This window comes from Notechis scutatus, chromosome 2, assembly GCF_049901735.1.
Source record: "Notechis scutatus isolate UNSWTSFEM ecotype Mainland chromosome 2, rNotScu1.2, whole genome shotgun sequence".
Classification (NCBI taxonomy): Eukaryota; Metazoa; Chordata; class Lepidosauria; order Squamata; family Elapidae; genus Notechis; species Notechis scutatus.
In genome coordinates, this window is record NC_142010.1 from 250,434,750 (window position 1) to 250,457,293 (window position 22,544).

A 22,544-nucleotide genomic window follows, 5' to 3' on the forward strand; every position below is an offset into this window, starting at 1 on the left:
CAGTCAGAACTGAAGAAGCTTCTTGGATGAGAAACGAAACATCTTCAAGGAAAAACAAAGAAAGTCCAGTTGCCTTTTGAAAAAGCACCTTTGGGACTTCTTTCTGACATCCTTAGATTTTCTGTTCCTTTCCCTCTCCTTCCAATGGAAGCCATCTGGTAAGGCTTTACAAAGCATTTGAAAAAGGTACTTGGGTAAGGATGTTACTAGAGCAATGTTTAAATCTCAAAGTTTGTTAACAATCCATCTTAGAAGAAAGTTTGTGGTAGCATCCACTCACTAGTCTTTTTCAGTGTGCCTTTTTTTTTTTTTGGTTGTTTCTTGTCTTTTCTGTCACTTCTCATTGTTCCTCTTCCAGTTTATCTCTGGAAGGAAGACTCATAGCTGTAAAAGTTGCAGGTGGTCCTCAACTTACAACCATTCATTTAGTGACCATTGGAAGTTACAACAGCACTGGAAAAAAGTGATTTATTATCAGTTTTCACACTTCCAACCATTACAGCATCCCCATGGTCACATGATCAAAATTTGGAAGCTTGTCGACTGGCATGACAGATGCACTGTCCCAAGTCATGTGAGCAGCATTTGAAAACTTCCTAGCTGGCTTCTGACAATCAGTGGCGGGAGCAAGATTTATTTAATAATCCTATGAGTCACTTAACAGTTGCAGTGATTCACTTAACAACTGCGGCAAGAAAAGTCATAAAATAGGGCAAAATTCAGTCTAGCAACAGTCTTGTTTAGCATTTTGGACTTGATTGTGGGCATAAGCTGATGTACGTTATGGTTTCAATACCAAATGTTGAATATATGTTCAAAACTTTGTTGTGACACATCTTTCTAAGTGGTTAGTTTAACTCATGCTTTCAAGAAAATCAGACTTGGCAATGATACTTAAAGGGCAAATGTGTAAACATAGAAGATCAAATGCTTACCTGTAGAATAGCTTTCCCCAAACTACTTCATTCCAAAATTGTAAAGATTTTAACCTCTACTAAGAATTAGACTTGTATCCCAAAATACAAATTGAGCCAGCATACTCAAATTATAACTGAAGCCATGTTGTATATTATTTGATTTGTTTCTTGAAGTAAGCTGGTGCTTACATTGAATGTTACAGTATTGGTATCTTTTAATACTTGTGCTAGCTGTTTCTTTGGAAGAAGCTGCAATGCAGGCAACCTTGTTCTGTTGTTTTTGTGCTGTTCCAGGTACTCTGTTATTTTTCGTTTCAATACTTCTCGTTTAATTAAATGGCATTGTTATTTCTGAGGAGAAGGTAGAGGAGATGGTGTTGGGTTTGGGAATGAAAATAATTCAATAGCTATGCTTTCTTCCTCTACTGCTGACTTTCTCTGGTTTGCCTCTACAGTCTGAGCAACTTCTGGCAAGGCTTTGATATTTTTGCCTTGAGTAGATCTTTGCAGTTCTTCCAGTCCTGCTTCTGTGAATACTTCATTTCGTATTATAAATTAATGTTGATGTGTCCTGTTGTTTCTGATTCTGAATGTTGTTCTTTCCACAACTGGTGCATTCTTTTCAGATATCCTCTTCTTGTTGGACTTGATTTGTAATAATAGATCATTGGTTTTTTGTTTCCAATCTTTGTATATTTCCAATATGTAAACAGATTTTATTCCAGTAGCCCTGCAGCTGCTGGTCTTCATTGTTTAGCCAACAATCCTGTAGACCATTTATCACCACATGTCTGGGAACTCCAACAGCTATCATTGTCCTTGTTGACCCGGACAATGACCGATCCAGTATATGTTTCTGTAAATTACAGCTCATCATACTGTTTACGGGAGAAACACTCTTCATCTGATTCTTTTAATGAGACCTGTCCTTATGGTTGAATTTCTCACATAGATCTCATCTTCCTCAGAGCACAAGCTAGTGTCTCACTGGGGAGGAAATTATCATCATCATCATCATCATCATCACTATTAATCACATTTATATAGCAGCCCATAGGCAGTCTCATCAAAAGCAACTCTCGGCAGCCCACAGGCAGTACATAGAACACAAAACAAGATAGAAAAGCTGAATAACATAATTCTTAAGAATAAGGCTGTTAAAAAGTCATGAGCACTTTTGTTACTGCATTCGGATTGTCAAACTTGATGCTATACCTCATAACCCTATTCCGACCCCCCGTTATGATGTCTCACTTTATGCAAGCTTTTCAGGGAATATGGCAGTAGCATGAGGTGAGGGATGCCTGTATCTACAAAGGAAAATTGCATAAGGCTGCAGTGGAAGCAAACTGACTGAAAAAGTTTATACAAGTGGAAATAAAAGAAATTCCATGGATGAGATGACAATGTGGGGCCAGGAGTGCAACTCAGAGTGGTGGAGCTATAGAAGAAGAATGCTTAGAGCAGTATGTATGTATGTATGTATGTATGTATGTATGTATGTATGTATGTTAAGGTGACCAACCATCCTCCTTTAAAGAGGACAGCCCTCCTTTTGTAAATTCTGTCCTCCCTCGAAAAGTGTCCTCCTACATATCCTCCTTTTTGATATTTGAAGACTAATCTGTAAATCTCCGTATTTGATTGATGCCGATCCGATCCGTTGTGTGCGATGTGATGTATTTGTATTTGACATGGCGATTCATCAAGGCTCAGTACAGTGGCGCGAGACGTGATTATGAGACGTATGCGCTCCACACAGGAGAATTGTTTTGAGAGAGTGTGCCACACAAAAGAGTGTGCCGTGTGCAAGTGGCTTTGGTTTTTTTCTTCAATTTATTTGTGTCCCCCTTCTCATTGTAAAAAAGTTGGTCACCTTATGTATGTATGTATGTATGTATGTATGAAAAGCAATTGCTGATAGATCTATAGAAGAAAAACATGAAAAACATTTCCAACACAACTAATTACAGTCTTCTACCATATATCTGGGTGATTTGCAGAAGATCAGCAAATGATTTGATTCTCAGTTGACTAATTGCAGCAGCAAGAAAATGGCTCTCCTTCCTGAACAAATAAATAACTGAAATGGAAAAGCTTAAATAACCATGAGTGCTGTTATGTGTGGAAGGACTATGAGCTTATGCATTTGCTTGAAAAAAAGTTTGAAAATAAAGTGTCTTTATTTAGCCTTTCTTGAGGGCTATGAAGATTGGAGCTAACTGAAGATAAGCTCTTTTCTTTGACATGCCTAAAATAATACAAAATAGAGCCCATCTTGGCAGTGGTGGGATTCAAAACTTTTTACTACCGGTTCTGTGAGTGTGACTTGGTGGGCATGGCATGGCTTGGTGGGTGTGGCAGGGGAAGGATACTGTAAAATCTCCATTCCCTCCCCACTCTTAGGGAAGGTTACCGCAAAATCCCATTCCCTCTCCACCCCACTAACCTGCTTTCCAGCTCTGTTCTCCTGTGCAGGGCAACAAAAGAAGACCCAGCCGATCAGCTGGGACATGGGAGGCAGAGAATAGATGGGGGGGTGGGGCCAGGCAGAGGTGGTATTGGCTGGTTCTCCGAACTTCCGCTACTGGTTCTCCAGAACCACCTCTGCATCTTGGGTATAAATATGACAACCTGCTCACTCAAGGGGAGGCACAGAATAACAGAGTTGAAAGGGACCTTGGAGGTCTTCTAGTCCAACCCCTGCTCAAGCAGGAAACCCTATACCATTTCAGACAAATGGCTGTCCAGTCTCTTCTTAAAAACCTCCACAACTTCTGAAGGTAAGCTGTTCCACTGATTAATTGTTCTGTCAGGAAATTTCTCCTTAATTCTAGGTTGGTTCTCTCCTTGATTAGTTTCCATCTATTGCATCCATTGCATCTATCCATGTAACACCATCAAATGCATTCAGGGCTATAAGAACCATATTCCCCACCTAGAATATAAGCTTCCGTAGTTATAGACTATTTCATTGAAAGTCATTGAGGCCTATAAAAGCATTGTTGTTCACCTATAGCATGAGCTTTGATGATTACCAGCTTTTCAGTAGAAGTAGTTGAATATGTAAAATGCATTGGTACATCTTTAAGTCAAATCTTATTCTGCTGTGCAATAACATATGGGCAAATAATTGATACAAACTCAAGATAAACCATTCCAAACTTGATTTCAGAAAATATTACTTCAGCAAGAGAGTGGTCAACACCTGGAATGCTCTACCCAACTCCATTATTACAGCCTCAAACTCACAGCTTCAATCTCAAACTGTCTACTGTAGACCTCACCCTATTTCTAAGAGATATGTAAAGGGTGTGCATAAGCGCACCAGTGTGCCTACCGTCCCTGTCTTACTGTCCCCATTTATCTGTATTTACTTCCTTTGTTTTTGTTTTTGTTCATACTATATTTGTTATCTTGTACATGTTTGACAAACAAATAAAATAAAAACATGAATACATATGCTGTAGTTTATAGAATCTGACATTAGGTTTTTGGGACTAGCTGCATAAAAATGGGTTTTCCTCTTATTGCATTACTTTCCTAGAAAGTTTACAACCCCTCACATCAAGCAGCAGGTTCAACTCTTCTCTTCCAGCAAATGAAGTCATTCATCAGATGCCAAATTGCTTTTTAATGTATCCAGAGGGTGTGCTTGTTTGCATTTGAGAACGTGACCTAGAGACTACATAGAAAACACGGGGCTGGGGCCCTGAGTATGTAATGAAACCTATCTCCTAGTTGTGTTAGTGATGGCTATAGTTTTCTTGTCTGTTTTGAATTTTAATTTCTACAGCTATGGTTGTAATGGTTCTTATTGTACTCATTTGATTTTTAGATATTGTTCAAAGTCATTTGCTGAGATGGGTGACCCTCCCTCAACTGGAGGGAGGGAGGAAAAAAGGAAGGAGAAAAGGAAAGAAGGAAAAATAGGCCCAACAGCCAAGAGATAATTTGGTCTTCCTTGGCTAGAAATATTTTGTAAATGATGCACTTAGTTGAGTGACTGGGTGAAAAGCTGATCTTACAGACATCAATGTTATATGGAGAATTTTGTTTATTCACTTATTAAATTTATTTGCCACCCATCTTGTTGTCACACAACTCTGGGATGCTTACAACTGGACAAAAATTTACTATAAAAATTAAAACAATGAAAAAAATACCAAGGTTAATAAGATAACGAGGGGGTATATGTAATACAGTGGAGGTGAGATCTTCTATTTAATCCCATAACCACTTCCAAAATAACATGCTCCTATCCGGGCCCCAGTTCACAGAGCCAGGTTTTAAGACCTTCTGCCAATGGGCTTCTGGGAAGGACATAGCCTGGCATGAGCCACTGTGCCACCACCTGTGCTAATTTGCTTTCTACCAAGCTCACTTAGGCCTCTGACAACAATGGGAATCTATGCTGGAGCAGAATGCGTGAGGCTGCAGATCGGCACATTAAAAAGGTGTTTGCGAGGTTTTCTATTCCTGCACCCTCAAAATGAGGCAACCTAATAGCTTCCCCTTGACCTTTAGGGGAAACCAAGAGGATGGGGGCAGTTCTCCCCTTGAGGAGCACCATGTTCCAGAGGATGGGAGCCCTGGCAGACAAGTCTCTTCTCCTGGATCCTGCCAGCCAGTGGCAGATTAAGGCCCACTGGTGCCCTAAGCACTGACAAATCCTGGTGCGCTCTCCTTTGTACATACTGTACAAACGAAGCCAAGCTTAGGCTACATAAAAGTTTTTGTGGTATGCCCTTTGGGCCTGGTTCCTTAAGCACATGCTTAGTCTGCTTAATGGTTAATACACCACTGCTGCCAGCCAAAAATCCTTGGTTGACATAATCCGCAGCATGCCTCTTCTGTTGGTGCGAATGGGGCAACCCAATCTCATTGGGTGAGATAGTTCCTCAGGTAATGAAAGTAGGATGATACAGAGAGAGATTCTGTATTATCCCTTTGCTAGACCTGCCTACTCTTTCAAAGACATGGATGGATTGGAATAAATAGAGCTATACAAATGAGGTAATGGAATTTCTTAATAGCGCATTGCATTGCATTATAATACATCCCATTACACAGTTTACTTACAGCTAATCTGGATTACTGCCCTCATTTTGTCTCCCTTCTTAATAAGCTTATGGCCCCTCTTCTAGAATTCATATTATCAGTGATCTAAGGATTCATTTTTTAAATGTTTATTCAAAGGGAGATGTCCTGAGGGGTAACAGCTTAATCAGTGACTTGTAGGAATAAAAATTAAGAGGAGGGGAAGGACCTTGGGATTCTTGTGTTTCTTGGCTGCAAATTATAAACATTTCTTCATGGACAAGAGCTGAGTACATTTTTGGTCCACTTTTAATGAGTGAGAGCTCAAATATTTTACTGATTTTTTCTATTGCTCTCCAAGTGGGACAACAAAACTGTGTTCTTTAATTTTTTCTGTAGGTAGGGTTGTAAAATAACATTTTGGGGTATTGGATCATCTCCTTCTCCCCTATCCTACTGTAATTTCCTTCTTATGCAGAATTACAGTCTGGGTTCCATGTTATGTTCATATTTAATATATTTAATTGTGTATTAACATTCATTGAAGCCAGTTAACTTCCTTGTCTCTGAAACTTTCCATTGCTACCATTCCAACCATCCTGTAAGCAAAGGGAAAACAGCAATAACATTTAGGCTTATGTAGCGCTTTACAGACCTCCCAAGGCAGTTCACAATGAAGAAGCATATTTGCATATTTCCCCCCAAAATCTCAGTTCTCATTTTACTGACATTGCAAGGATGGGAGGCTGAATCCTCTTTGAACCCAGGAATGGGATTCTACCAGTTCAGACCAGTTTGGGCGAACCAGATGTTAAAATTAAAGTTCGCCGAACCGGTATGTCAAATGACTGGCTGGCCCCACTCACCCTGCCCCCTCCCTCCCAGGAGTTTCCACACGGCCCATTTTTGGTGGAGATAAGTGCAGGGTCCACACAGAGGCTTGGGGGGACGGGCCTACCAGAAGTCCAGAAACAAGCCTGTTTCTGGCTTCCGTGGACCTCCAGCGTCCAGGGAGGCCGTTTTGCCCTCCTAGAGGCTCTAGGGAAGCCTCTGGACCCTTGGGAGGGCGAAAAACGGCCCTCCCAGAAGTACCAGAAATTCAGAAAAGGGCCTGTTTCCAGTTTCCAGTGAGCCTCCAGAGCCCAGTAAGGCTGTTTTCTCCCTTCCAGAGGCCTTGGGGAAGCCTCCTGACCCTTGGAAGACAAAAATGGCATCCCCCGGGCTCTGAAGGCCCACCAGAAGCCAGAAACAGGAAGTTCTGGTAGGCCACGCCCACCATGGCCATGCCCACCCAGCAACCGGGTAGCGAACCAGTTGCTGGGATTTTTTAATCCCACCCCTGCTTGAGTCCATTCAGAATTGAACCCCAGGGATCTGATGTAATTTTCGAAAAGGCTTTAAAAGTGCACACAAAAAAGTTGTGTTACCAAAAAGAGCTTTCAAAGATGTTTAGGAGACTGAAGCTAAAACATATAAAGAATGGTTGCAGGAATTGGGTATGTCTAGTTTAATGAAAAGAAGGACTAGGGGTGATACAGTAGCAGGGTTGCAATATCTTTTTTTTTTTTTTAATTTTTTAAAAAAATTTATAACAACAAAAACAAACAAATAAAACCTTCTTTCTGTTCATCAGTGTGTCAGTTGGGTACACATTTTTTTGTGCACATAATACCATTATCATACATATTTTACTTTATATGTTTATAATACTTCTAATCAGTATTTTATATCACATATATCACTTATTGTATTAGCCTTAACATTATATTTATTGATTTTCAATAATATATTTCACATTCATTTTCTTACTCTGTCTAACTCATTCGTTTATCAGTAATAAATATTATACTGTACTTACATATTTCAATTTCTTACTCTTCTATCTATCATAAAATAAATTCCAAATTTTATAATAATCTTTTTCCTCTTGTTCTCTAATTGCCCTTGTCAATCTAGTCATTTCTGCACATTCCATTATTTTCTTAATTATTTCCTCATCCATCGGAATTTTCTCATTTTTCCAATTTTTTGCAAATACAATCCTAACTGCTGTTAATACATTGATAATCAAGTAGGTTAACTGTTGTAACCCTCAGGCAAAATTCCCAATAAAAATGTCTCTGGTTTTAAATCTATAGATTGTTTTATCATTTTCTCCAGCCACATATATATTCTAATCCAATACTTTTTAGCTTCTGTGCATGTCCACCACTTATGGTAGTATGATCCTAGTAACTTCTGACATTCCCAGCACTTCGCCGACTTATCTTTAAACATCTTGGCAATTCTCGATGGGGGTAAATGCCACGTGTAAAACATCTTATACAAATTCTCTTTACAGGCTGTTGACATAGTTAATTTATAATTTCTAGACCATAGTATCTGCCATTTATCCAAGTCTATTCCATATCCAAAGATTTTCCCCCACGCAATCATTGATTCTTTAACTTGTTCTTCCTCTAATTTCACTTCTAGTAAATAACCATATACTTTTTAAATTAACTTCTCTTCAGTGCCTGTTAGGATTTTATCCAATTCAGTCAATTCCTTATAAAACCCAGCCATCTTAATGTCTTTCTCACACCTTGTATGTATTTGCAAATACGAATACCAATTCAATTTTATCTCTTGTAACTCTAATTCTTGCTTTGTTCTGAGTTCACCCTTTTCATTTAAAATTTCTTCATGTGTTCCTTTTGAATGTTTTTTAGTGTTTAATTCTTCTTAATGTGTTCCGTTTTAGAAAGCTGTGGATATGTAAAAGCTTCTAATGTTGATAGCCAGACTGGTATTTTCATATAGTGATAATCTCTTATTTTTCCCATACTTTTAATAAAGCATCCCTACTATAATGTCTCCTAAAATATCCATGTACCTTACTTTCTTTATACCATAAAAATGCATGCCAGCCCAATTGTAAATCATGCCCTTCTAGCGTTAATAATCTGGCATTTTTCAGTACAATCCATTCCTTCATCCACATCAATATTGTTGCCTGATAGTATAGTTCCCAATTGGGTAATCCAAAATCCCCTCTCACTCTTGCGTCCTGCAGTAATTTTATCTTCATTCTTGTCTTTTTCCCCTGCCAAATGAATTTCAACATCATTTAATTTAAATCTTCAAAGTATTTTTTTCAGTCTTATTGGAATCGTCTGGATTAAATATAATATTTTTGGCAATATGTTCATTTTAATTGTTGCTATTCTACCTATTAAAGATCTTTGTAAGTTTTTCCATTTTTCCAAGTCTATCGCAATCTGTTGTAGTAATCTCTCGTAGTTATCTTCTTTAAGTGTTCCTCATCTAGCTGTCATTTGTATCCCTAAATATTTCACTTTTTTTGTAATTTGAATAGTTAATTTACCCAATATCTAAGGGGCTGCCCCACAGAAGAGGGAGTCAACCTATTCTGCAAAGCACCAGAAGGCAGAACTAGAAGCAATGGATGGAAACTAATCAAGGAGAGAACCAATCTAGAATGAAGGAGAAATTTCCTGACAGTTAAAACAATTAATCAGTGGAACAACTTACCTCCAGAAATTGTGTGTGCTCCATCACTGGAGGTTTTTAAGAAGAGATTGGACAACCATTTGTCCGAAATAGTATAGTATCCTTGAGCAGAAGTTAGATTAGAAGACCTCTAAGACCCCTTCCAACTCTGTTATTCTGTTAAAGAAAATCTTATATAACAAGGCTGAATTGCAACAGAAATGAATATTTTTAAGATAAATGTATCTTAACATACTCGTCCATATCCATTTTATTATTCCCTTTTGGAATGTTATTCAGAGCTCAGAAAAGAAGTAAGGAATAGTAAGCCAAAGAAAATTAAAGGCATGAGATAAGAAAAAGAAAGGCAAATATAGGGAAGATTAGTTTTCAACAGCATCAATCATAATACCTTCCTATCCTGCTTGCTTATACCAGACCAAAATGCTGTTTTATAGCAGTAGTTTATTTCTGGAAAAAATGCTGATTGGTGAAAACGGATTTGTTTAATGACCACAGCATTTACTTCATGAGTGTGGTATTTGCTTAACACATATGGTATTTACTTAATGACCACTGCAACAAAGGTCATAAAATCAGTCATGGTCCTGTGTGATTCTTTTAACAATTGTCCTGACTTACAACCATAAATCTGGGCTCAGTTATGGCCATAAATTGAGGACTAGCTGTAAATGACTTTTTTTCTTTAAACTACTTTCATCTTTCTTTTGAAGTACTCATTGACTCTAACCAACCAAGCTTTATTAATCTCATTCCATTTAATCCACCGTTTTCCTTCATATCAGGGCATTGTCAAAAAGGAGTCAAAAAAGTAAAAATGGTTGACCACCTATGTAGAAAAGAAATGGGGCTTCAATTGTGTGGTCATTGCTGTCAGCTTACTTTTTTGACCGTTTCCCTATGCAAGGCCTTTTTCATATCTTTGTTTTGTAGTTTAATCATCAGTCATTATCTATAGGAATATAGAAATATGTTTTCTATACAATATAGTCTACATCATAGAATTCTTTATTGGCCAAGCATGATTGGACACACAAGGAATTTGTCTTCGGTGCATATGCTCTCAGTGTACATAAAAAGAAAAGATACATTCGTCAAGAATCATAAGGTACAACACTTAATGATCAGGATTGGGCAACTATGGCCTCTTTATGACCTGTGGACTTCAACTCCCAGAATTCTTGAACCAGCCATATACTGGCTGACTACAGAGAATATAAATCCTTCCATTCCCCACCATTTAGTTAGACCCGAGGAAGCTTCTTGGATGAGAAATGAAACATCTTCAAGAAAAATCAAGTAAACCCAGTTGCTTTTTTTAAAAGCACCTTTGGGACATCCTTCCTGTTTTGGCTTTCCTTGAAGACGCCACTATTAATTGACAAAAACAAAACTTTTAATTTTAAAACTTTGGTAGCCACTGTTTTCATCACTCTTCTATTTCTACATGGCTTCTTGTCAGTGATCCTGTATTGTATTGTATTATCCAAAAAAATTAAAACATTGTAAACTGCTTTAAAGTAGCAAAGAATTATTTTAAATAACTGGCAAGTATTTCTTTTATAGACTAGTATAACTGCTTTCATGCTAAGTCATCATGGAAGAAAATACACGCAAGAATCCTGTTTACATATATTTATATAGGAACTGCTGTAAATATTTCCAAATAAAAAGAGGAAAATTGTAAAAGAAAAGTGTGTTCCTAAGTAAACAAAAATAAAATTCAATTTGTTTCATTCTGTTGCTTGACTGGAAGATTTTCTGGCTAGGAATTGCAATCATGTTTGTTTGTTTGGTTGTTTATTAGATATAATTTTCATGGTTTAAAAGTAATCCAAAGGGGGGTTGTTTTTGTTTTATGGAACAATTTAAGGAAATTAAAAAGCAATTATAATTTACAAACAAATAATGCAGGAAAAAAACACTTTGAAAAGAATTTATTCAATGCCATAAATTCCTTAAAATGCTGTGACACAATGTGATCATACCAGAATATAAACTCTTGGTTAACAAACAAAAACTAAGTAAACATATTAAGTCCCCATCAAAAATGCCCAAAGCTCAACACCAATTTATAACTAAACAGGGAAAGAATTCTACGGAACTTGTATTATGAATTTTAGGCTCAGGGGAGTATATCATCATTAATAAGGTATTTTTCATGGCATTAAATTGAAAATCAAGGAGATACTCTATTAGAAATCCGGGTTTTAAGCTTATATCAGAATTTGCATACCATGGCAAGTGTCTTTAACTTAATTGGCAGCCTACTGTAATGCCAGAGCCTTCAAAACATTTAGACAACTCCAGGTTGGGGGAAATTGGGGAAAATCAGCTTGACAGCATCCTTACAGCTTTCATCAGACTCGTAATAAGATATATGGCTAAGAGTGGAATGTGGTTATTGGCTCCACTGTATTTTGAGCAGTTTGGAAAGCAGTTCCTGGCTTAGTCAGTGACATAGGATATGCACTTGGAGAGTCAATATCTTTTTACAAGTCAAGCACTGCCTTCGTCATGAATTCCCACATTGAAATCAATTACAGAGAACTCCAAAGAGGAAAAGATAGACCAAATGTACTCAGTAGTTATTAACTTTACAAAGATGGACTGGGGAGCAATCAACACACTCACCGGAATGCAATCCCCAAATTTATTTTAAACACTATGTTGGTTAAACTGATATGAAGCTAAGCTTGTAGTTATAACAGCCTGGAGAGAAGAATTTAAATAGGTCTAAATGAATATGAAGTAGGAATAAAAAATAATGTTGTCCCAGCATTCAGATGTCAAAGCTTCTAGCTGTAATACTTGGTCAATAGAAGAGGGAGCCACAAGCCACTCAGTGTTATCCTGAGGTAAAATGGACAGCCAATAAATTTTACAAATAAATAAATAAAATAAATAAAGTTGTGTAGCTCCAGTCTCCAGAAATCTCACAAGATCGTGTTTTCAGATGAGATTTTGTGCGGCCTTTGTTACCTCATGAGATCTTGTGGCAGGATACAGACTTACAAGGTTTTGTTATCTCGTGATACTTGGTAAAAAATATTGAGAAGGGGAAACAGTATTTTGTGATGAGTGGCACACTGATATCCACAAGTACTCCATTAGTAATCCTGAAGTATTTACATTATAATGGACATACTTGGATTGCATCTGATAGTTTTCCTCGTCATTAGGAATTATCAAAGTTCCAATTACAATTCCTACTTTCTCTAGAGGGTGCCAGGACAGGAAAGGCCTAGCTGTTCCTTTCAAATCTTTTATTTCTTTTATTCAATTCAAATCCAACTCAGCCATTAGAACTTAACTTAAATCTGATAAAAATGAAAACTCAAGACATACAGTGTTGCTTAAACATTTGTGAATCCTTTTGAATTTTCAACATTTCAGCTTAAAAATGATCTAAAGCATGATATGTTCTCCCCACATAGTGCACTAGAGTGAATAATGCATGATTTTTAAAAAGTATTTAAAGTGTAATTTACACAAGCTCTGTTTAAAGGACATCATGTGCTAAAATATCATGAAAAAACATAGACCTCCATTAAGTTAATCCCCTTTGGAGGCTCATAAAAGACATTCCAGGGGATCAGAAGACACTGATTGTATCTTACAGATTCACCTCAGTGACCTCTGGAATAACAGAATATGAGTATGTATCTCACTGATAATCTGGCTTCTCTTTCAACTGTATCTGTGCTATTTAATTGGAATGACTGATGTTGATCCCTGGCTGGCTGGTTTCATTTCCATGTTTTCTGTAGGATTTCTCTTAAAAACTGCCATTAAGTGTGTGTCACAACTTCTACTCTACTGAATAGTCAGACATCCAATGGTTGTCCCCCAGCTGTGGCTCATCTGGCATTCCATCCAGCTGTGTATATTTACTTCTTTAATTGTCTTTTTATTTCACCACACCATCCCCAAACCTCTCTTTATTCACACAAATCCTGCAAGATTAGTTGGGCTTTAGGCCAAAACAGAAGTAAGGTCAGATGTGCACATTTGTTGTGTTTTGTTTTGCATCGAACCATGCACTGTGGAAATAAAAAATGGTAGCACAGGATTAGTATTTTGGAAGCAGCAAACACAACTGCATGTACTGAATTTAAGTCTCTGGTGTAGGTAAATATTATTTATATATTCAGGAAAAGGAAGTATTCTACTTTGAGAAAAAGACCTATTTGGCCAATTTTCTCCATCAAAAAACACCAGTCCACAGAAAGCAAAACCATATTGAGAGAATATTCAGTGGAGGATTTCTTCACACAGTGATAAATCAGTCAACCATAGAATCATTCTGAATTCTAAAATGGTATCATTTCCTTGAATGCTATCACATGTGCCCTTTATTGGATGTGAAATTAGGTCCTAACAAACTGATTTTTGCTTTATTTTATCTTCACTTAAAATCTGGGTATTGAGGCTCCCATTCAGGTCACTTAAAATTTTGACAGTACTAGTTTTCCATGAACTAAAATTTATATATTTTGTTCGTTTTAAGGAACACCATGCTCTGAATGTAATTAATTGCTTAAAAATCAAGTTTTTAACTTTAATTTATTAGACATATTTTGAAGGAACAGCATGCACTGGATTTAAGGCCTTGAATCAAGGACTTATATAATTCCTTGGACAAATTGCTTGATTGTTTTTATTCATATGTTGTCCAATTGTTAATAAACACTTCATGTAGCCAAAATTAAAAAATATGTCCCTCCAACATACAATAGTTCCAAATTCTTGTGCACTCATGAGTATGTGTAATTTAAATGCCAGCAAGATCAAAATACCGTTGACATCCTCAAGTTTCCAGTTGCTTTCATTGTGATTTGTGTCAGGAAAATCTGCAAATTGGAGAGATAATCTTTTAAACATACAGTATGTGGTTGAGTCATTTAGCCCACAGAGCTTGGAACCTCTGAACCATCATGTGTCTGGCAAATCTTAAGAGCCATTTGAGATGAACGCTGAGTTCTCTGGAAGGAAGAGAAATAAAATGATATATTTTATCATTCTTTCTCACTTAGAAGCTTATCCCTTGATATCTATATGACAGAACAGCTGGTTTGCATACAGAAAACTTCATATTCAGTTTCTGACTTCCAAGGTTAGGTAGAAGAAGCAAAAGATCTCTAGTTGAAAAGCCTGCAGATTTGGTACCATTTAGAGCAGAGAGCAGGAGGTGAATTGCAGAGATATGTCAATGTGTTTATGTTTCTTATTGATCTTATTGATGGAACCAGGGGAGACAGTAAGAATGTTAAGTGATCCAAGCAAGAAAAATAGGAAAACATGTTATAGACTCTTCCTCTTCAAAAAGAATGCAGATAATCTTCAATTTATAAGCATTCCTTTAGTGACCGTTCAAAATTAGACAAGCACTGAAAAAAGTGACATGACCATTTTTCACACTTACAACCATTGCAGAATCCCAGTGATCAAGTGATCAAAATTTGGATGCTTGGCAACTGGCTCATATCAGTTGCAATGTCTTTTTTGTGACACTATGACAAGTAAAGTCATGGGAAAACCACATTCAATTAACAACCATGTTTCTGACTTAAAAATTTTAGTGATTCACTTAACAACTATGGCAAGAAAGGTCGTAAAATGGGGCAACATTCAACAAGTGTCTTAATAGCAAAAATTGTGTGGTTGTAAGTCGATAGCTACCTGAATTAGCAGCAACAGACAAATCCAATATTACCATATAATCTATGCTAGGCAGCAGTTTCTTAGACTTAATCACACATGCTATTTCTGCACTTTAAATGATCTAGAACCATTCTTCTACTACTGCTGGCTAAATACATATATCTGATATTTAAGATTCACGTCTAAGGCTCTGTTCTTCCTGTTTATTTGAATTATATTCAGATTGGCATGAGGGATAGGGTTTTTTTTGTATGTGATATAATCAGAGGTGGGTTTCAAAAATATTAGCAACTAGTTCTCTGCCTGGTTTCTGGGTGGGCGTGGCCATGGTGGGTGTGGCCTAGTTGGCCTCCTGCACCATGGGGGGGGGGCTTTCCTTGAGCCTCTGGAAGGGCGAAAACGGCTTTCCCCAGGCTCCGGAGGCTAGAAACAGGCCCATTTCCAGCCTTCTGGAGCCTCCGGGAGGTCCATTTTTTGCCCTCCCCGAGTCTCTGCAAGGGCCTTGCACTTGCCTGGCATCCAAACGGGCCATGTGGGGAGTCTTGGGAGGGGCAGGGTGGGGTGGGCCAGCCAGGAGTGGGATTTGCTGGTTCTCTAAACCCCCCTTAACACTAGCTCTGGGTTCACCCAAACTGGGGAGAGCCGTTAGCAGTGCACCCCTGGATGTAATGGTTAAAATGTGATAATCTACAGGTGTAAGTTGCTTCTAAATAATGATGGCAAATCCTCCATTTCTGATCAGATGCAGAATGTCTCTGACTCAGCTGCTGTAGACAACACCATAACAAATAGGGGTGGTGAACATTACAGTCCAGTTGGAAGGATAACACCAAGAAATTCCAACAGTAATTGCATAGCATAGGTATTCTCGTGTATATGTACAAGTAGAAATTTAGATATAATTATAAATATATCTCCTTTCACGTGTAAGAAAGCAATTATAAGATTATAAGAAAAATGACCAGATGACCCCTGGGTCTACTTTATCTTATTATGTACAGTGCTAACAGGTGATGGGCAACTAACTTCAAGGCCTCTGGTTTCCCTTCTGTTCTTTCCTTTATAATACAAGTAGTCCTCAACTTACAACAGTTCCCTTAGTGACCATTCAAAGTTACAAGGGCACTGAACAAAGTGACTTATGACCATTTTTCACAGTTATGACCTTTGCAGCATCCCCATGATCAAATGATCAGAATTCAGCTGCTTGGCAGCTGGTTCATATTTATGACCGTTGTTGTATTGCAAGGTCACGTGATCCCCTTTTGTGACCTTTGGACAAGCAAAGTCAATAGGGAAGCAAGATTCACTTAAGAACCATGTTACTAACTTATCTGCTGCAGTGATCCACTTAATAACAGTGGCAAGAAAGGTCATAAAATGGGGCAAAACTCATTTAACAAATGTCTGACTTAACAATAGGAATTTTGGGCTCAATTCAGGTCATAAGTCAAGGACTACCTGTAGATAGTTTTTCAGATAAAGAATCCCTACTAAAGGGGATGCGATGGCTCAGTGGCTAAAACGCTGAGCTTGTCGATCAGAAAGGTCAGCAGTTCGGCAATTCGAATCCCTAGTATCATGTAATGGAGTGAGCTCCCGTTACTGGTCCCAGCTTCTGCCAACTTAGCAGTTCGAAACATGTAAAAATGCAAGTAGAAAAGTAGGGACCACTTTGGTGGGAAGGTAACAGCATTCCGTGCACCTTTGGCATTTAGTCATGCCGGCCACATGACCACGGAGACGTCTTCAGACAGCTCTGGCTCTTCAGCTTTGTAACGGAGATGAGCACTGCCCCCTAGAGCTGGAAACAACTAGTACGTATATGCAAGGGGAATCTTTACCTTTACCTTACAAACCCCTACATGTGTACAATGAGATACAAGCAGGGGTGGGATTCTACCAGTTTGCACCTATTCGCTAGAACCGGTTGTTAACATTCTAAGCAGTTCGGAGAACCGGTTGTTAGAAGAAATTACTGGCCTAATCCTGTAAGGAAGGCAGGAAGGAAACATTCTGGTGTTGCTTACAGAAATTGCCTCTCCGTTAACCCTTATTACATACTTGGCAGGACTAGACTTCCTGTCTCAGGAATGTCTCTGGAGTTTTTTTCCCTTCCTTTGCTGGTACTTTGCTTGTGTGCAGGGACCATTCAAAGTTACAATGGCACTGAAAAAAGTGACTTATGACCATTTTCACACTTACGACTGTTGCAGCATCCCCACAGTCATGAGAGGCCAGGCAAGGAGATGCGTGCCTCGATGTGAGTGATATTGAGTTGGCCATGCCCAGCCAATAACATGACCACCAAGCCACACCCACCAACATAGCCACGCCCACAGAACCGGTTGTTAAAAAATTTGAATCCCACCCCTGGATACAAGGATATTTCGATATCTTCATAAGGTACTAGGAATGGCAAAATTATCTCCATGTGACACCTTTTTCTGTTTGTGAATAGGCTCTTCTTATTGCTGGTTCTGAAAATAGATATTAAGGCTGCTTATCAATACTTTTTATTGGACAATATAGGCTACCCAAAGGGGAGAGGAAAAAGGCAGGTGTGGAAAGATGAACCTGGACCCATACCAAATCTGGTCTCAAATGTTCCGAATGGTTTTCTAATTATTCTAATGTAAATTCTTCATGCTGAGCTATTCAGCTACTATGAAGTCTACTGGATTTGCTTTGTATCCCTTCCTCATGATTATTACCCAAGAGTTTTTAAAAAATGCTCCAATGCAACCTTTTGTTGATCTCCCCATAATCTACCTGTCTCATAAAAATAAATTAACCATATACATGTTTTCCTCGATAATGTTTGTTTTATTGATGCAGAATACATTTTTAAGCAGGCTGATTCATGAGTTCAGTATTGTTGGAACTAACCAAATAATCTTTGCCAATAAAAGGCACTTAATGCTTTTAAAGTGTGTCAGATTGGCTCCTATGAGGTGAATTAACATTGACGACACTTTTGAAAGATAATCGGAAAAAACAAACTTCTTGCTTTAAAAACAACTCTTCCTCTTCACTTGCACAATTGTAAGAGATATTTAATATGTTCCAAAAATGTCGCCTGCCTTGTCTTCATAGTAACATTTCAATGCTACTAATCATTATCATTCTTATTTTGTAAATGTATTTATATTATAGAATCCGGAATCAATTTACAATGGTAAATTGTAAAATAGGTGGGAGGGAAGGGGAACCAGAATAAGTAGAATAAAACAATCCATTTAAAGCAGGGGTATCAAACTCGATTTCACTGAGGGCCGCATCAGGGTTGTGTTTGACCTTGGGGCCAGGGTGGGCGTGGCCAGTTCGACATCACTCATGTCGGGGGTGCCTGTGGTGGCCCGAGCGTTCTGCCAGTGAAAACGGGCTCTTGAGCTCCGTTTTCGGCTGCAACGGCATCCTGCAACATTCTGCCAACAAAAACACAGCTCTGTTTTCACTGGCAGAGGCACCGCACATCGGTCCTTTGCTTTTTCCAGGGTGGTTCTGTGGGTCAGATCTAAGCATCCATGGGCCAGATCTGGCCCCTGGGCCTTGAGTTTGACACCCCTGATTTAAAGAAACAAAATAATAGGGAAAACTTGTAGCTAGGGAATACTAACATACACATACATACTGTATATTGAGTTTTTGTAGATTTTTTTTTTAATCTCACTTTTATTACTTTGTAAGTAACTCAAGGCAATGAATATACCTAATCTTCCTTCTGCCTCCTCTTTTTCCCATCCTGACTTTGGAACAGAACAGAATAGAATGGAATGGAACAGAACTGAATACTGTTCTTGGACAAGTATGATTTGACACACAAGGAATTCGTCTCTGGTGCATAAACTCTCAACCAAAAAACAAAGTGATAAGTCATAGATCATAAATCATAGTTACAATCATTAATCGTAAGATACAATCATAAGATGATGTTACCTTGTTTGAGTAATAAAACTTACTCAAGAAAAGAGCAAGAAAACAGACAAGCTTAGAGAGCACCAAGAGAAAGTGCCAGATCCAAAGTCACCCACCCAGATTCCATGTCTAAAGCGGATTCCAGCGCACTATCATCTTAACCACTACACCAAACTGGCTCATCTAAGAGGCTCAGATGTTAGGTCCCTTACAGGTCACAGAAGAGTGGGTCACTCCACGTAGAAGACGCTGTAAGACCCGTCTTCACATTGCCACAAATTAGTATTTTGGAATACTTCACAGATAATATAATAGATAATATAATAGATAATCTTCTTTGAGAGAGTTTGGCCTCAAGTTGTCTTGCTTTCAGTTCATTTAGCACAGCGCCGTCTACCCACACAAATAGCATTGCTGCATACTCTCATGTTGCCATAATTGAGTTTTCTTTTCCCTGCTGCCTTCAACCCTTCCAGCTAAAGATGCCAAAGTAAATTTTAAAAAAAAATTGCATCTGATTCCATGTCTTCCTTAACTTGAAATCATAAAGTAGCTAACAATAAGTTAGGTAATGCAATAGAGAGAAGAGAAAACATTGTTAAAACATTGTTAAAATTCTGAACTAATTCACCTTAGTTTTAATTCTGTGCATCATTTGGACTGCTAGAAGCACAAATTGTATTGGGCAGGGGTCTTCAAACTTGACAGCTTTAAGACTTGTGGACTTCAACTCCCAGAATTCCTCCTCCAGTTATGTTAGCTCAGGAATTCTGGGAGTTGAAGTACATAAGTCTTAAATTTGCCAAGTTTGAAGACCCTTGGTATTGGGGGTGTGGGAATGGGGGAGGGCTAGACATTTCACATTTGTAGGGGCAGCCCAAACAGGAAGTGAATGTGCTGGGAGACAGGCCCTTGAAGGGGAGGATATCCTGTCCTCTGTGGCTCTACTCATCTCAAAGGACTTTTGATGGACAATCAATTTTTTTTTTCTGATCGCCATTGAGGAATCATAAGCTGAGAAGAATCTTTGGGTATGCAATAAAATTGTACTTTTGAACTTACCTAATTGGTATAACATAAACCCAAGTATTCACATGAAAGGCAGCTATTCTTGGATATGTAGACTTCGAGGTTCCTTTTTAAAAAGTACATAGAAAAATACATAATTGTATGTGCAGTAATAAAAGGCTGATAGAAACATATATACTGTATTGGTGAAAATAGTGTACAAAATAGTGTTTGAAAAACTGTATGCTGGTAGAAATAAATTCAAACGTTTGTGTAAACCATATTAGGGAAATTAACATATGATTATGACACATACAGTGGTACCTTGGTGCTCAACTGCTTTGAAACTCATTGAATTTGGTACTCAACGCATTTTGATGTGAGAATTTTGTCCCCGTACTCATCATTTGTTTGGTACTCAACTTACAAACTTGTCATTGTGACATTGTATCAGTTGCCTTGTGACTCACTACAGTATTCCTTATGGGAAAATTTTGTTTGATACTCATCATTTTTAGTACTCATCGCACCTCCTGAAACCAATTAACGATGCGCACCAAGATACCACTGTACCTTATATAGATAAATTGGGTCCAACAGACCCTCAAGTTGGAGATTGGAGCAGAAACAGAATGAAACGGACAAAAGATTGATAAAATGAGGAACTGTGATAATTCTGTTCATCTATAGCTTTTTCCTACACTTGTAATGGAGGCTTTTAAGAAAAGATTGGACAGCCAATAGTATAGTCTCTTGCTCAAACAGGGGTTGGACTAGAAGACCTCCAAGGTCCCTTCCAACTCGGTTATTCTGTTATAATCTCACTGTTCAGAGCTTGTTTTCAATTCATATATCATACTCATTTTAAAACAATTGTATTCTGACCCCCTCCTCTAGCAACTCCTCACCATGTGTTCTCTAAGCTGCTTGCAGCAAGCAACCAAGAATTGAACATATCTAAATATAAACTTGGCTTAGTTTCTACAGTGTAGCAACAGCCCATAATTCTCCACTGCATCATCTCCCTAAGATAGAATCTAGACGATATCATCAGTATTGGATTCATAAGGAGGAAAAAAATTAGTCTTCTATCTGCAACGTGTTACTAACATCCTCATGAGTATTTAACATTTGTCTGGCATGAGAATAAACATTTCTCTGCTCCTACAATGCCTGGTTGTTTTTCTCATTTCTCCCACCCCTCTCATTTTTATGAAATCAGCATACTTCCAATTCATTTCAGAATGACGCGCTTTAATAATGCTCTTCCTCAAAACATTGAACAGAAATACAGAGAGAGAACAACTGGATTTTTGTTGAGATGTTCTGAACTATGTGTGAAAGTGTTTTCTTCCCTTCCTTTAGAGAGTTTTTTAATTGATTGATTGATTGATTATGTGCCATCATAAACATCTATGGAGATTCTCAATCATTCAGGCCATGGTTGTCCCAAAGGTGATTTTTCCAAAGGGCAACTGGACTTTCTTGGTTTTTTTTTTTTCTTTGAAAACATTTTATTTCTCATCCAGGAAGTTTCTTTAGTTCTGAAGAATAGCAATAGCAATAGCATTTAGACTTATATACTGCTTCACAGTGCTTTCCAGCCCTCTCTAAGCAGTTTACAGAGTCAGCCTATTGCCCCCAACAATCTGGGTCCTCATTTTACCCACCTCGGAAGAAGGGAAGGCTGACTCAACCTTGAGCCTGGTGGGATTTGAATCACCATATTGCAGGCAGCTGGCAGCCAGCAGAAGTAGCCTGCAGTACTGCACTCTAACCACTGCACCACTACAGCTCTTGGATGAGAAGCAAAGAAAAAAAACACCAAGAAATTCCAGTTGCCTTTTGGAAAAACGTACCAATTGGAGAAGCATCATAAAGCTTTTTTTAGGTTTTCAATTTGTGGACTTCAACAAAATTTCAGTAGACAGTAAGAAGGCAAACATTTTGTTAGCATTCTCTAAATGGAGAAGGTAGATTCTAAATGGTGGTAGAAACAGAGCAAACAGAGAGGTACCAGAATTTTTTGTTGTCATGTCTTCAGTAATTCATTCATATTTAAATGTTTATTTTATATATTTTTAAAAACACAAATATTTAAAGTTGATTGGTTCATTGGCATCAAGTGCACATGCACTTGGGGAAAAAAATCCCAGAAAATTGTTCAATGTCTATATCCATGTACGCTCATCACACTGTTTCCTTTCAGGGCAGGAAACATTATGCAAAGCCGTGGAGGATGAGTAAGAAATAGTAAGAGGAAGAAATTAAGACATGAGACAAAAAACCCCCCAAAAGTAAACACTAATCTAGTTTACATTTGTAAGTGTGTGCTTATGATTTTAATTCAGCCATGCCATGCCTGAGAATCTTCTGATATGTTAAAATTATTGCGAAAAGAGTACAGGTATTCCTCGACTTACAACGGTTCATTTAGAGACCGTTTGAAGTTACAAGGGCATTTGAAAAAAGTGACTTATGACC

The 22,544-nt window shown here is 38.1% G+C and overlaps 1 protein-coding gene and 1 long non-coding RNA gene across 5 annotated transcripts in view; one reads left to right on the plus strand and one right to left on the minus strand.

Annotated features, from left to right (window-relative positions):
* CCBE1 (collagen and calcium binding EGF domains 1) overlaps positions 1-22,544 on the plus strand; it is a 200,355-nt gene that overhangs the window by 114,268 nt on the left and 63,543 nt on the right. The gene's annotated exons all lie outside the window — the stretch shown is intronic.
* LOC148132596 (uncharacterized) overlaps positions 11,393-22,544 on the minus strand; it is a 39,420-nt gene continuing 28,268 nt past the window's right edge. The window contains exon 3 of the long non-coding RNA XR_015748267.1: positions 11,393-14,455. This is a non-coding gene — a long non-coding RNA (uncharacterized LOC148132596). The remainder of the gene's footprint in view (positions 14,456-22,544) is intronic.